Source organism: Giraffa tippelskirchi, chromosome 1 (genome assembly GCF_054371585.1).
Source record: "Giraffa tippelskirchi isolate mGirTip1 chromosome 1, T2T-mGirTip1v1.2.pri, whole genome shotgun sequence".
Taxonomy (NCBI): domain Eukaryota; kingdom Metazoa; phylum Chordata; class Mammalia; order Artiodactyla; family Giraffidae; genus Giraffa; species Giraffa tippelskirchi.
Genome location: NC_137275.1, coordinates 156,980,298 through 156,992,917, shown reverse-complemented (window position 1 = coordinate 156,992,917; position 12,620 = coordinate 156,980,298). Strand labels below are relative to the sequence as shown.

General features: G+C 38.5%; 1 protein-coding gene across 23 annotated transcripts in view; it reads left to right on the top strand.

Annotated features, from left to right (window-relative positions):
- KDM4C (lysine demethylase 4C) overlaps positions 1-12,620 on the top strand; it is a 435,647-nt gene that overhangs the window by 149,872 nt on the left and 273,155 nt on the right. The gene's annotated exons all lie outside the window — the stretch shown is intronic.

Here is a 12,620-nt window from a genome sequence, read left to right as displayed (position 1 = left end):
GGACTCTTCTTAGCAGCCCATTTTTCCCCCCTAATTATTGAGGTATAACTGATTAACAATATTATTGAAGTTTCAAGTGTACATCATAGTGATTCACAATTTTAAAAGATTATGCTCCTTTTATAGTTATAAAATATTGGCCATATTCCCTGTGCTGTACAGTATACTCTTGTAGCTTTTTTATTTTATATATAGCAGTACACCTGCCCTAACTGGTTTTTCAGTCAGCTTTCCAACTCAGGTATATTCTCTTGGGATATGGGAGAAAGAGAAATATTTTGTGCCAAAAGAGAATATTTAAGAAGAAGAAATTGTAGAGATTTTCTCTCAGATGTTTTCTTTGATTCTTAAGGATTAAAATAGACTTGATTTCTACAACCCTTTGCCACTCTTTCTTTTATGGCTCATAAGAGTCTCATTTCTGAAATGTCATTAATTTTATTGGTCCCTGAAGGATGTTACTCACTCTTGATGAGTTCTGAGGGTCTTTGGGATATTAGTCTCATTTAACTCTTCCTAGTGTAATTGGATCAGTGTGGTGCTTTTGACTTACTTGGTTAGAGTTGTCAGAGGAGAAAGACATTCTCCTTGGTGCAGTGCTAAAGTGTCTCTGTTCCCAAGACTCCCGACAGAAATGACATTGTTCAGCGTCAGCAGTTCTTGGGATTCTTGAGGTCAGATGCAGCCACTAATGGGAGATTCCCTGGGGCAGCTACAGGTAGGTTTTTAGGGTATGTGTATTGAACCCTCACATCCTCAAAATAACTTCTGTCCCATCTGTCATTATTTACAGAATTATCAGTACGAGTTGCTTTGCTTTTGCAGGCATCCCAGATGGCTCTAGTGGTAAAGAACCTGCCTGCCAATGCAGGTCAGATGCAAGAGACACAGGTTTGATCCTTGGGTTGGGAAGATCCCCTGGAGGAGAGCATGGCAACCAACTCCAGCATTGTTGCCTAGAGAATCCCATGGACAGAGGAGCCTGGCAGGCTGCAGTCCATAGCGTCGCACAGAGTTGGACACAACTGAAGTGACTTAGCATACACGCAAACATTCTGCTTTTATAAATTCTCTCTGTAATCTTTTTGCATAAATCCATTTTTAAAATTTAACAACTAATATGGAGAATGCCTAAAAAATAAAGCAGTTATTGAACTTATTTAAAAGTATATTTTCAAAGGCTCTCCATGGCATACTTCCTTCTTAGCTCTTAACTAAATCAGTATTTCTCTGAATAATCTCTTGGACTTTTCTGGCAGTCCAGTGGTTAACACTCCAGGTTTCCAATGCAGGAGGCATGGCTTTGATCTGCAGGAGGCATGGATTTGATCCCTGGACAAGGAACTAAGATTCCACATGCTATGCAGTGCAGCTAAAAAAAAAAAACAAAACCAGGATGATCTTGCTAACCATGTAGTCCTCTCACTTTAGTGTACATAGGAAACCTAGAGAACTTGTGAAAAATACAGAGGCTGGTTTTACTCTTCCTACATTTTGCAGAAAGCACCTCAGAGAATTCTGATGCCTGTGCTCCTCCGAGTACATGTTGAAGGTACAGTACTAAAGTCTCACCTTTCTTTGCCTGTGACTACTGTTTTCTTTTGCCAGCATCCTTCAGGACAACACTGACATTTACGTAGAGTTTCTTCACTTCTTGACTCTTGGGTGTTTGAAGGACTGTGTCTCCCATGACCCGACACACATCCCTGTCATGAGTGCAGCAGGCATTGTTGGATATTCCCCTTGTTTTTTCATCTGGGGAACCCTCACCCCACCAGCATACACACTGTGTGAAACTACCATCACCTCACTTCAGTAGGTTTATAGTTGTTTGAAAGGATGGATATTGAACAAAATAATTTGGTGAGAAATATTAGTTAACAACTACATGTACAACAAATAGAGTTGCTAAATTTAAAAGTTTTAAGGTCACAATAATAGTATTTTCTTAATATTCTTTGATTAGTAGGGGTACTTTCTGTACTCAATTGATGGCCCTCAACTAAAAGTCATGCTGAATAATAATTCCCTCCATGTTTGTGTGAATGTTATTCTTGAACTTTAGTCTTCTTGGGGCTGTGGTGGCCAGTAAGCATGGGTCATGTCTTAATGGCCACGCTCTCCGAGAAAGGAGCTTACTGTGTAGCTCTGTGCAAGACGTATACCAACTTATAAGAACATTGATTTCCATTCTCTAAGCTAGCTGTGCAATAAAAAAGAAATGTTAAGTAATAATGTGACTGGGGCTCTGGCTAGACCCTGCAGGGTAGACAGAGGAGTAAGAACAAAAAAGGTACCGGAGGTTTAGTAGGGAAATGAGTCTGATGGACTGTAGCCATCACGGAGTCATTCATGCCCTGAAGAGTACAAGTACTAGGAGAGAAATTTCGCCATAATGTTTTGTGTAAGAGAGAGATGATTCAAATGCCATCAGGAAAATACTTTATGAAAAATGCTGGAATCTAGCAGGTGTGTATGTACACATGTGGTAGAGTTATATTCCCCATCAGACGAGTCAGAGCTGGAGAACAGAGCAGGGAAAGTATGTGATGTGTTTCAGTGACCAAGAGATCGTCCTTGTTCTCTGATGCATAGATTATGGTAGGTAGTAGGATTTGGGATCATATTCTTAGAGCCTGCAAGCCTGAGCTCTTAAGAGAGCTCTTTAAGTAATCCATAAACCTAGTAATGCCCTTCCCCCTTAAAAATTCCTTAGTTTTACATCATAAAGAAAACTTTTTTTGGAAAGTACATATTTGTAGTTTAGGGAGTCAGAAGTTGTGTTCTTGTGTGTGCATTCAGTTGTGTCTGACTCTCTGAGGCCCCATCAACTGTAGCCTGCCAGACTCCTCTGTCCATGGAATTTTCCAGGCAAGAATATTGGAGTGGGTAGCCATTCCTTTTTCCAGGGGATCTTTCCAACCCAGGAATCAAACCTGCATCTCTTGCATCTCCTGCATCGGCGGGCAAATTCTTTACCTGGAAAGCCTAAGAAGTAGAGAGAGATGCAACAAAGTATACAGTCAAAACAGTCCTAGCAGTAGTCAGTTCTTTTCTCCTTTAATCCTTACCAGTTATTAGAGGGAGGATAGACTGAGGCAGAGAGGTGAAATGTCTCTCCCTGGTGCACACACAAAGGAGCAGAGCCAGACTGCACCCTGCATGTGGCCATCTCCACTAGTGTATCGGTTCTGAACTCTGGGATGATCTTGGCCCCAGGGAGCATTTGACAGTGTCTGGGGACATTTTTGATTGTCATGACTGGGCTACTTGCATCTAGTGAATGGCAGTCACAGGTGCTGCTGCTGCAGAATGCATAGGACAGTGCCCCACCACAAAGAATTATCTGTCCTCAAATGTCAGTTGTGTGGAGATGGCACTAACAATACTACCAGAGAGGTGGTCATCACTGTTTGTGTAGACCTCTGTCAAGTTTTCCTTTAAGCTGCGGAGCTAATTTAAGAGTAAAGGTTTGTTTTATTCTTAGTGTTTTGATTGTGCAAGAGGTATAGTGAGTTCATATATATGCCTATGGTAGTAAAATCTTAAAAGTATTTTAGTTCTGTAAGAATTTGTATCTCTTTTACTAAATAATACTATATTTAAATGGCATCAAATAGATGATCAGCATACATTGAATCAGCTTTTCTAAAGCACATTCTGAAATTCTCCTGTGGGAGCAATAAGTATTAGGATATTAACTTTAGAAAGCTTCTAGTAGATTCTGACAGGTAATTATGCCTACAGTTTCCAAATCCCTTGGTTTCTTTAATTCTGCATGAGGTGCCATTTGCCTAAGGGAAAGATAAATACCAGCATTTCCTGCCTATCTGAAGCAGATCCTAGTTATCTGCTGCATGCACTGCTGGTTGAGGGGCATCGTTCCCGGTGGTTGAAATGAAACAGATTTAGGGAAGGAATGTCTTGGCGCACATTCAGGGTTGACTTTCCTTATGGAAGAAAGTAATCCTGATGATCAGTGATGTTCCCCTGGGACTCTGACTCTACAAATAACTTTCAGGCTAAAATTTTATATATAATTTAAGAGAGAATATTATATAGTAAACTTTAAAAGGACAAATAAAAGCTCCGACAGTACAATTGAATTTGGTGGTAATTTGATTAATATTTACCTATATATATGTATAATTTTAATATACATCTAAGACAATGCGTATAAAAAAGAATAAACATTTTTAAAATTTTTTATAAATAAAAATTTTTTATTTTATAAAAATAAAAATGTTTATTCAAAAAGAATAAACATTGGAGTTAAGAACATAAGAGGCTTGATAGTCAAGTAAGGAATACAGTATGATGGTAAGGATTTTGGCATGTTTGTTTCTGAAATGAATAGTTGTTTGAATTATAATTTTTCTAGATCTTCCACATTGTAGAATTTATTATCAACATTAGAGTTGTATAATATTTTCAACTGATAGAATTAAATTTCTAAAGTATCTTATACAAGATGATCCTTTTTTAAAAACTTAAGGTCTTGGATATACACTTTTTGTTGTTGTTTAGTTGCTAAGTCATGTCTGACTTTTTGTGACTCCCATGGACTGTAGCCTGCCAGGCTCTTCTGCCTGTGGGATTTCCCAGGCAAGAATGCTAGTGTGGGTTGCTGTTTCCTTCTCCAAGGGATCTTTCCGACTCAGGGATCGAACCCACATCTCTTGCAGTGGTAGGTGGATTCCTTACTACTGAGTCACCTGAGAAGTCCATGTATACACTGTGCTGTGCTGTGCTTAGTTGCTCAGTCATGTGTGACTCTTTGTTACTCCGTGGACTGTAGCCCGCCAGACTCCTCTGTCCATGGGGATTCTCTAGGCAAGAATGCTGGAGTGGGCTGCCATGCCCTTTACTATGTATAGAATAGATAACTAATGAGAACTGCCTGCACAGCATGCTCTGTGGTGACCTAAATGGTAAGCATATCCAAAAAAGAGGGGATATATGTTTATGTCTACCTGATTCACTTTGCTGCACAGCAGAAACGAACACAACATTATAAAGCAACTATACTCCAATAAAAATTAATTAAAAAATAGCTAGAACATTAGGAGAATGGTGTAAAGGATATAAGAAAATTTTTTTCCTATTTTTGCAACTTTTCTCCAGACTAGTTTAAAATAAAAAGTTCAGAAAAAGCAGTATTGAAGATCACTGATCACAGATCACCATAACAAGCATTTAATAATAATAATAAAAAAGTTTGAAGTAGTATGAGAATTACCAAAATGTGAAACAGACATGACATGAGTAAATGATATTGGAAAAATGGTGCCAGTAAATTTGCTCAAGGCAGGATTGCCTCAAATCTTCCATTTATAAAAACTGAAGTGCAATAAAATGAGGCATATGTATATAAATAGTGTTGCTTTACATGGACTTGGTTTGCTTAGCAAATCAGTGGATAGATACATTTATCCACAGATAACAGGGCTTGAGAAAAAAACTTTGACATTGGATATTGAATATTTTCACTCTTCATTTCAATGAAGCCATCGTCTCTTTTGATAGTCCAGTAAATTAGATAATACTGTCTTATGATAACTGAAGGTTTCCCAATGGAAATTGTTCAATCCATTGGTTGAGATTTCTGGGTTGCTCCTGGTGCTGTAGTTGACTGGTTCAGGTTGAATACTCAAGCATTCTGATAAGAGAGAATGACCTTTGCTTTAATTATTTAGAAAATGCAAGTGTTCGTTCTCTGGGAGCCAGTGTGTAGAACGGCTCCCATGTGGGAATAGTATTCTGAGAGGTACTGAGTACAGTGGTTACAAGCAAAGGATTCAGAGTAACAGCCTTCAACTGTCATTTCTGCCAATTAGTAACTGTATGCTCTCATTTAAGGTACTTATCTCCTCTGTTCTTTAGTGTCCTCATCTGAGATAATACCTACCTGGTAAAGTTATTCTGAAAGCTAGCTTATGTACGGAGAAGGCAATGGCACCCCACTCCAGTACTGTTGCCTGGAAAATCCCAGGGACAGAGGATTTTCCGTCCATGGGTTCGCTAAGAGTCGGACACGACTGAGCGACTTCACTTTCACGTTTCACTTTCCTGCATTGGAGAAGGAAATGGCAACCCACTCCAGTGTTCTTGCCTGGAGAATCCTAGGGATGGGGGAGCCTGGTGGGCTTCCATCTCTGGGGTCGCACAGAGTCGGACACGACTGAAGTGACTTAGCAGCTTATGTAAGGATTTTAGCACAGTGCCCAGTGCTTAGCACTGAGGAAATGTTAGTTAAATGTTTGTTATTATTCACCTGGTTTCAGGTACTGATTCTAAAACCAGAAACATGTAATTTCTTAACATCTTTTGGCTGTTGTACTATGAAGACTGTGTGGAAATCATAGACACTTTTGTCAGAGAAATAAAGGAGGAGAAAATTACAACTACTTTATTGTTGCAGTCAATAGGTAAGAGCCAAAGGAAAAGTTTATTGGTAGTCTCCTTGTTCATCATATTTACAAGACTTAATGGTCTCTTTATATTACTTTATGGCAAATAGATGGGGAAACAATGGAAACAGGGACACACTATTTTTGGGGCCTCCAAAATCACAGCAGATGGTGACTGCAGCCATGAAATTTAAAGATGCTTGCTTCTTGGAAGAAAAGTTATGACCAACCTATACAGAATATTAAAAAGTAGAGGCATTACTTTGCCAACATAGGTCCATCTAGTCAAAGCTATGGTTTTTCTAGTAGTCATGTATGGATGTGAGTGTTGGACTATAAAGAAAGCTGAGTGCCAAAGAATTGATGCTTTTGAACTGTGGTGTTGGAGAAGACTCTTGAGAGTCCCTTGGACTGCAAGGAGATCCAACCAGTCCATCCTAAAGGAAATCAGTCCTGAATATTCATTGGAAGGACTGATGCTAAAGCTGAAACTCCAATACTTCGGCGACTTGATGCTAAGAACTGACTCATTTGAAAAGACCCTGATGCTGGGAAAGATTGAAGGTGGAAGGAGAAGAGGATGACAGAGGATGAGATGGTTGGATGGCATCACCAACTCTATGGACATGAGTTTGAGTAAGCTCCAGGAATTGATGATGGACAGGGAGGCCTGGTGTGCTGCAGTCCATGGGGTTGTAAAGAGTTGGACACAACTGAACAACTGAACTGAATGGTCTCTTAACTATATAGCTTAAATGATTTTAAAAAAGGAACTATACAGCTTTCTAGGTTTTAAAAACAAAACATCATCATTATCATAAAAAGTTAAAAGTTATTCCTACAAAAGCAGTAGCATCTATAATTTTTATCAAATACTTTTGCTAGCTGCATGGTTCAGCACCTTGTAGAAGGATAATCTTTGTAGCTATACTGTAAGCTCCATGTACTTTTAGGATTTAAACACTGATCAGTAAAAAATAGATTTTAAGTCGAAGAGTGTAACCCTGATTTTGTGTTTCTAATGTTAAAATGCATTTTTCAATGCATTTCTAAGAATGACTTAGAAATTCTGTACTAGTAATTGAGAATATCACTTGTGTGTATATGTTCGTGTGTGTGTATGTTTTGAATCTTATCATGAGAGTTCTAATTAGACTGCTGTCCTGGAGGAATAACATAAGAGCCTGAGATGTTGATGTGAGGTGAGGAGGAAAGACTCCATAAAAAAGAGCAAAAAAGGATCAGATCAGGATGTATAGTATAGTTTTCTAAGGAGGTTAGAACTGGAGATCTGTACATAGTCTTTCCTATTTCCTCTCATTGTTTTTCTTGCAAAATTAAAGTTTTACAGTGAAAGTTGAAAGTTGAACTCTAAAAACAGAAAATATGGATCAGGTTTTTAAAATGGATGGCTATGTGGTTAGCATGATTAGTTGAAAGGTGCATGTTAGATCCTCCTGTGGATTGTATGGGGCAGTGTACCCCTCAGGAGAGCATTTCCCTTAGAAATGTTTTCATCCCGTTAGGGCATGCTTTGGGGATAATGCCATGTAATTAGTCTTTGTATTCATAAATAGTAAAGTTATTCTTGTGACTAAAAACAGTCTTTTCTATAATACTGTATATTATTGGGTGTTGACCTGTCTTGCAGCAGAGAGCAGTTCTTACCTCTTGTGCCTATGTAGCTCTCCCTTGCTAAGAGTCCTCCCCACAAATCGAGATACAGGATAGTACATTGTCTCCTGAGTTCTGGGAACACCCCTACCCACCTTTCTTCTTCTCTGCTACAGAATACATCTTTTAAATTTATTAATATCATCTTAGACAATTTCTTTCAACATTACCAGAAGTTGATGAGATATCTAAATGTGACGGAACAGAGTAATATAATGTTTATATACAAAGGTATTCTCCAGATCTCTTCCACTTCTTTTCTCAGTCAACAGTTTCCATGTTTGCACAAATGTTATGTATGTTTCTATGTATATATAATTTAATATATATTGATATATCACATTGAATATGTCATATTTATATATTTAATGTATGTATTAGATAAATTTATTTCATAGCTTCATTCCCATGTCCTAACACCCACTTTAAGAGTGTTGCTTGTGATCATCCAGAGAATATTCCATCTGGATAAAGAAGGTGATGGATTTATGAAACGAGTAAACTCAGGTCTAAAACTTTTTCAGGAAAACACAAAAAACAGTAAATCTTTGGCTTTCTTTTAAAGGAAGTTAATATTTTATTTTCTCCTCCTGTGTAAAGGCTGAAAAGGTAGCTTAATAGTGTCAAAGAAAGAGAGAGTTGAAACCAAACATATAAACCTATTTTTGGAAGATGCCTTATTTTACTAATCATTATATTTTAATCAGTTGTTGCTGCTGCTGCTGCTAAGTCGCTTCAGTGGTGTCCGACTCTGTGCGACCCCATAGACTGCAGCCCACCAGGCTCCCCCGTCCCTGGGATTCTCCAGGCAAGAATACTGGAGTGGGTTGTCATTGCCTTCTCCAATGCATGAAAATGAAAAGTCAAAGTGAAGTTGCTCAGTCACGTCCGACTCTCCGCGACCCCGTGGACTGCAGCCTACCAGGCTCCTCCGTCCATGGGATTTTCCAGGCAAGAGTACTGGAGTGGGTTGCCATTGCCTTCTCCGTTTAATCAGTTAAAGAAATGCAAAAAAGCAAAATGGCTGTCTAAGGAGGCCTTACTTATACCTGTGAAAAGAAGAGAAGCGAAAAGCAAAGGAGAAAAGGAAAGATATTCCCATCTGAATGCAGAGTTCCAAAGAATAGGAAGGAAAGATAAGAAAGCCTTCCTCAGTGATCAGTGCAAAGAAATAGAGGAAAACAATAGAATGGGAAAGACTAGAGATCTCTTCAAGAAAATTAGAGATACCAAGGGAACATTTCATGCAAAGATGGGCACAATAAAGGACAGAAATAGTATGGACCTAACAGAAGCAGACAGTATTAAGAAGAGGTGGCAAGAATACACAGAACTATACAAAAAAGATCTTCATTACACAGATAACCACAATGGTATTATCACTCACCTAGAGCCAGACATACTGGGATGTGAAGTCAAGTGGGCCTTAGGAAGCATCACTATGAACAAAGCTAGTGGAGGTGATGGAATTCCAGTTGAGCTATTTCAAATCCTAAATGATGATGCTGTGGAAGTGCTGTACTCAATATGCCAGAAAATTTGGAAAACTCAGCAGTGGCCACCAGACTGGAAAAGGTCAGTTTTTCATTGCAGTCCCAAAGAAAGGCAATGCCAAAGAATGCTCAAACTACTGCACAATTGCACTCATCTCACACACTAGTAAAGTAATGCTCAAAATTCTCCAAGCAAGGCTTCAACAGTACATGAACTGTGAACTTCCAGATGTTCAAGCTGGATTTAGAAAAGGCAGAGGAACCAGAGATTAAATTGCCAACATTCTTTGGATCATCGAAAAAGCAAGAGAGTTCCAGAAAAACATCTACTTCTGCTTTATTGACTACACCAAAGGCTTTGACTGTGTTGGTCACAACAAACTGTGGAAAATTCTAAAAGAGATGGGAATACCAGACCACCTGACCTGCCTCTTGAGAAATCTGGATGCAGGTCAGGAAGCAACAGTTAGAACTGGACATGGAACCACAGACTGGTTCAAATCGGGAAAGGAGTACATCAAGGCTGTATATTGTCACCCTGTTTATTTAACTTCTATGTGGTGTACATCATGTGAAATGCCAGGCTGGATGAAGCACAAGCTGGAATCAAGATTGCTGGGAGATATATCAATAACCTGAGATACGCAGATGACACCACCCTTATGGCAGAAAGTGAAGAAGAACTAAAGAACCTCTTGATGAAAGTGAAAGAAGAAAGTGAAAAAGTAGGCTTAAAACTCAACATTCAGAAAACTAAGATCATGGCATCTGGTCCCATCACTTCATGGCAAATAAATGGGGAAACAGTGACTTTATTTTTGCGGGCTCCAAAATCACTGCAGATAGTGACTGCAGCCATGATATTTAAAGACGCTTGCTCCTTGGAAGAAAAGCTATGACCAATCTAGGCAGTATTTAAAAAGCAGAGACATTACTTTGCCAACAAAGGCCCTTCTAGTAAAAGCTATGGTTTTTCCAGTAATCATGTATGGATGTGAGATTTGGACTGTAAAGAAAGCTGAGTGCCGAAGAATTGATGCTTTTAAACTGTGGTGCTGGAGGAGACTCTTGAGAGTCCCTTAGACTGCAAGGAGATTGGACCAGTCCATCCTAAAGGAAATCAGTCCTGAATATTCACTGGAAGGACTGAAGCTGAAACTCCAATTCTTTGGCCACTGATGGGAAGAACTGACTCATTGGAAAAGAGCCTGATGCTGGGAAAGATTGAAGGCGGAAGGAGAAGGGGATGACAGAGGATGGTTGGATGGCATCACTGACTCGATGGACATGAGTTTGAGTAAACTCCAGGTTACTGATGGACAGGGAGGCCTGATGTGCTTCAGTCCATGGGGTTGTAAAGAGTCGGACCCAATTGAGCAATTGAACTGAACTGAATCAGTTATATGTAACACATCTCCTGCTTCTTCAGCCTCCCCCCAACAATCCCACCCCTCTAGGTCATCACAGAGCACTAAGCTGGGTGCCCTGTTATATAGAAGCTGCTTCCCACCAGCTATCTGTTTTATGTGATAGTGTATATATGTCAATGGTCCTTTGTCAGTTTGTGCTTCCCTCCCTCCCTGTCCACCATCACCCCCCCAACCCCCCCTGCAACTTGAAGATACTTTAAATGAGAGCAGTCTTTGGAAACAGCTGGCTATTTAGTTGACTAAGCTATCTGTTTGGTCTTTCAGTTGGTACTGTCTTCAGCCTCCGTGATTTTTATAACTTCCCCTTGGGAAACCACAGATTCCCAATCACCACAGCATTGCAGAGCCCTTCAAAGAGCTCTGTGTGACTTCAGAAGATTGTGTGTTAGTCTTCTTTTATAAATTCTGAATGGCTTTTACTTCTGTGAAACTTGTGGTTTTGTGAAATTTGGGAAGAAAGAGATTCTGAGGAAAGAAGTAAGGTAGCTTTTCTTATATAAGCATTTATTGTCCAGATATACCAGTAATAAAATGGTAACTCTTTCATTGCGGTTAACATACTCATGTTTCATTTAATGAGAATACATAAATCTGTTACTCCAAGTAAAATTGTTTTAGATTTTTCAGTTCAACTATTTATTTATTTTCATTCTTAGGTCAGATTCAGTGATGTTATAGTTTTATTGCAAACATTCCTTAAAGGGTGTTGATATTAAATTTATTTCTACCTCATTACATTGATTACAGTTTCTTAGAACTACAGAATGGATTTTTAAAAATTGATTCATAGACATCAGTGTGTTTTTAATGAATGTGTTTGTTTTAAAAGTTAATCATATCTGTAAGGATACATTTTAATATCATCATATGGTGATCAACAAGTGACTTCCACCATCTCTTGGTGCTCACTTTCTCTCTGATATGTGTGTGTGTGTGTATATATATGTATACATACACACATGTAATGTATTTTGACAGAGGAAATAATTGGCAAAGAGTTATACTTTATCTTGTGTGTGGAAACCACATTTCTTGTTCATGTCACATATGCTCTATGCAGAGGTAACAATCTTCAACCTATTTTCATTTGAGCTTCCAAATATAAACAGTTCCTACACATTATTGTCACTACTGTAGAGGGCAAGATGAGTACATTTTTTCAAAAGTCTTTGTGAAAATCATGACCATTCTCAATTCCACTTATAAAAATAGGACTGAAATGTTGGGGGAGTAATACTAATGCAGATAAATACTTGAATTTTAAAGACTCACAATCATCCACAAGGCAGGAATAGTCTTTAGAGTCATGTCAGCTCTAAAATTTCATACTTATATTGAAATATTGGGAAAAAACATAGCCAACATTTACATAATTTAAGCTTTCATTTCCATTATATATTTCATTTGCTTTGTATTTGAACCAAATGCTCCTATTTTACAGGCACATATGTATACATTTATTAGTAGATACCACCTTGAGTCCCCAGTAATTAATTGCTTTATTATCATTTTAGGTTCTCTCTATCTTCATAGGGTGAGCTTTATACAATATTTATTCTTTTACTTGCTTGTGAAACCTCAAAGTGTCCTTCCTTCTCAGATGGCTCTTACTA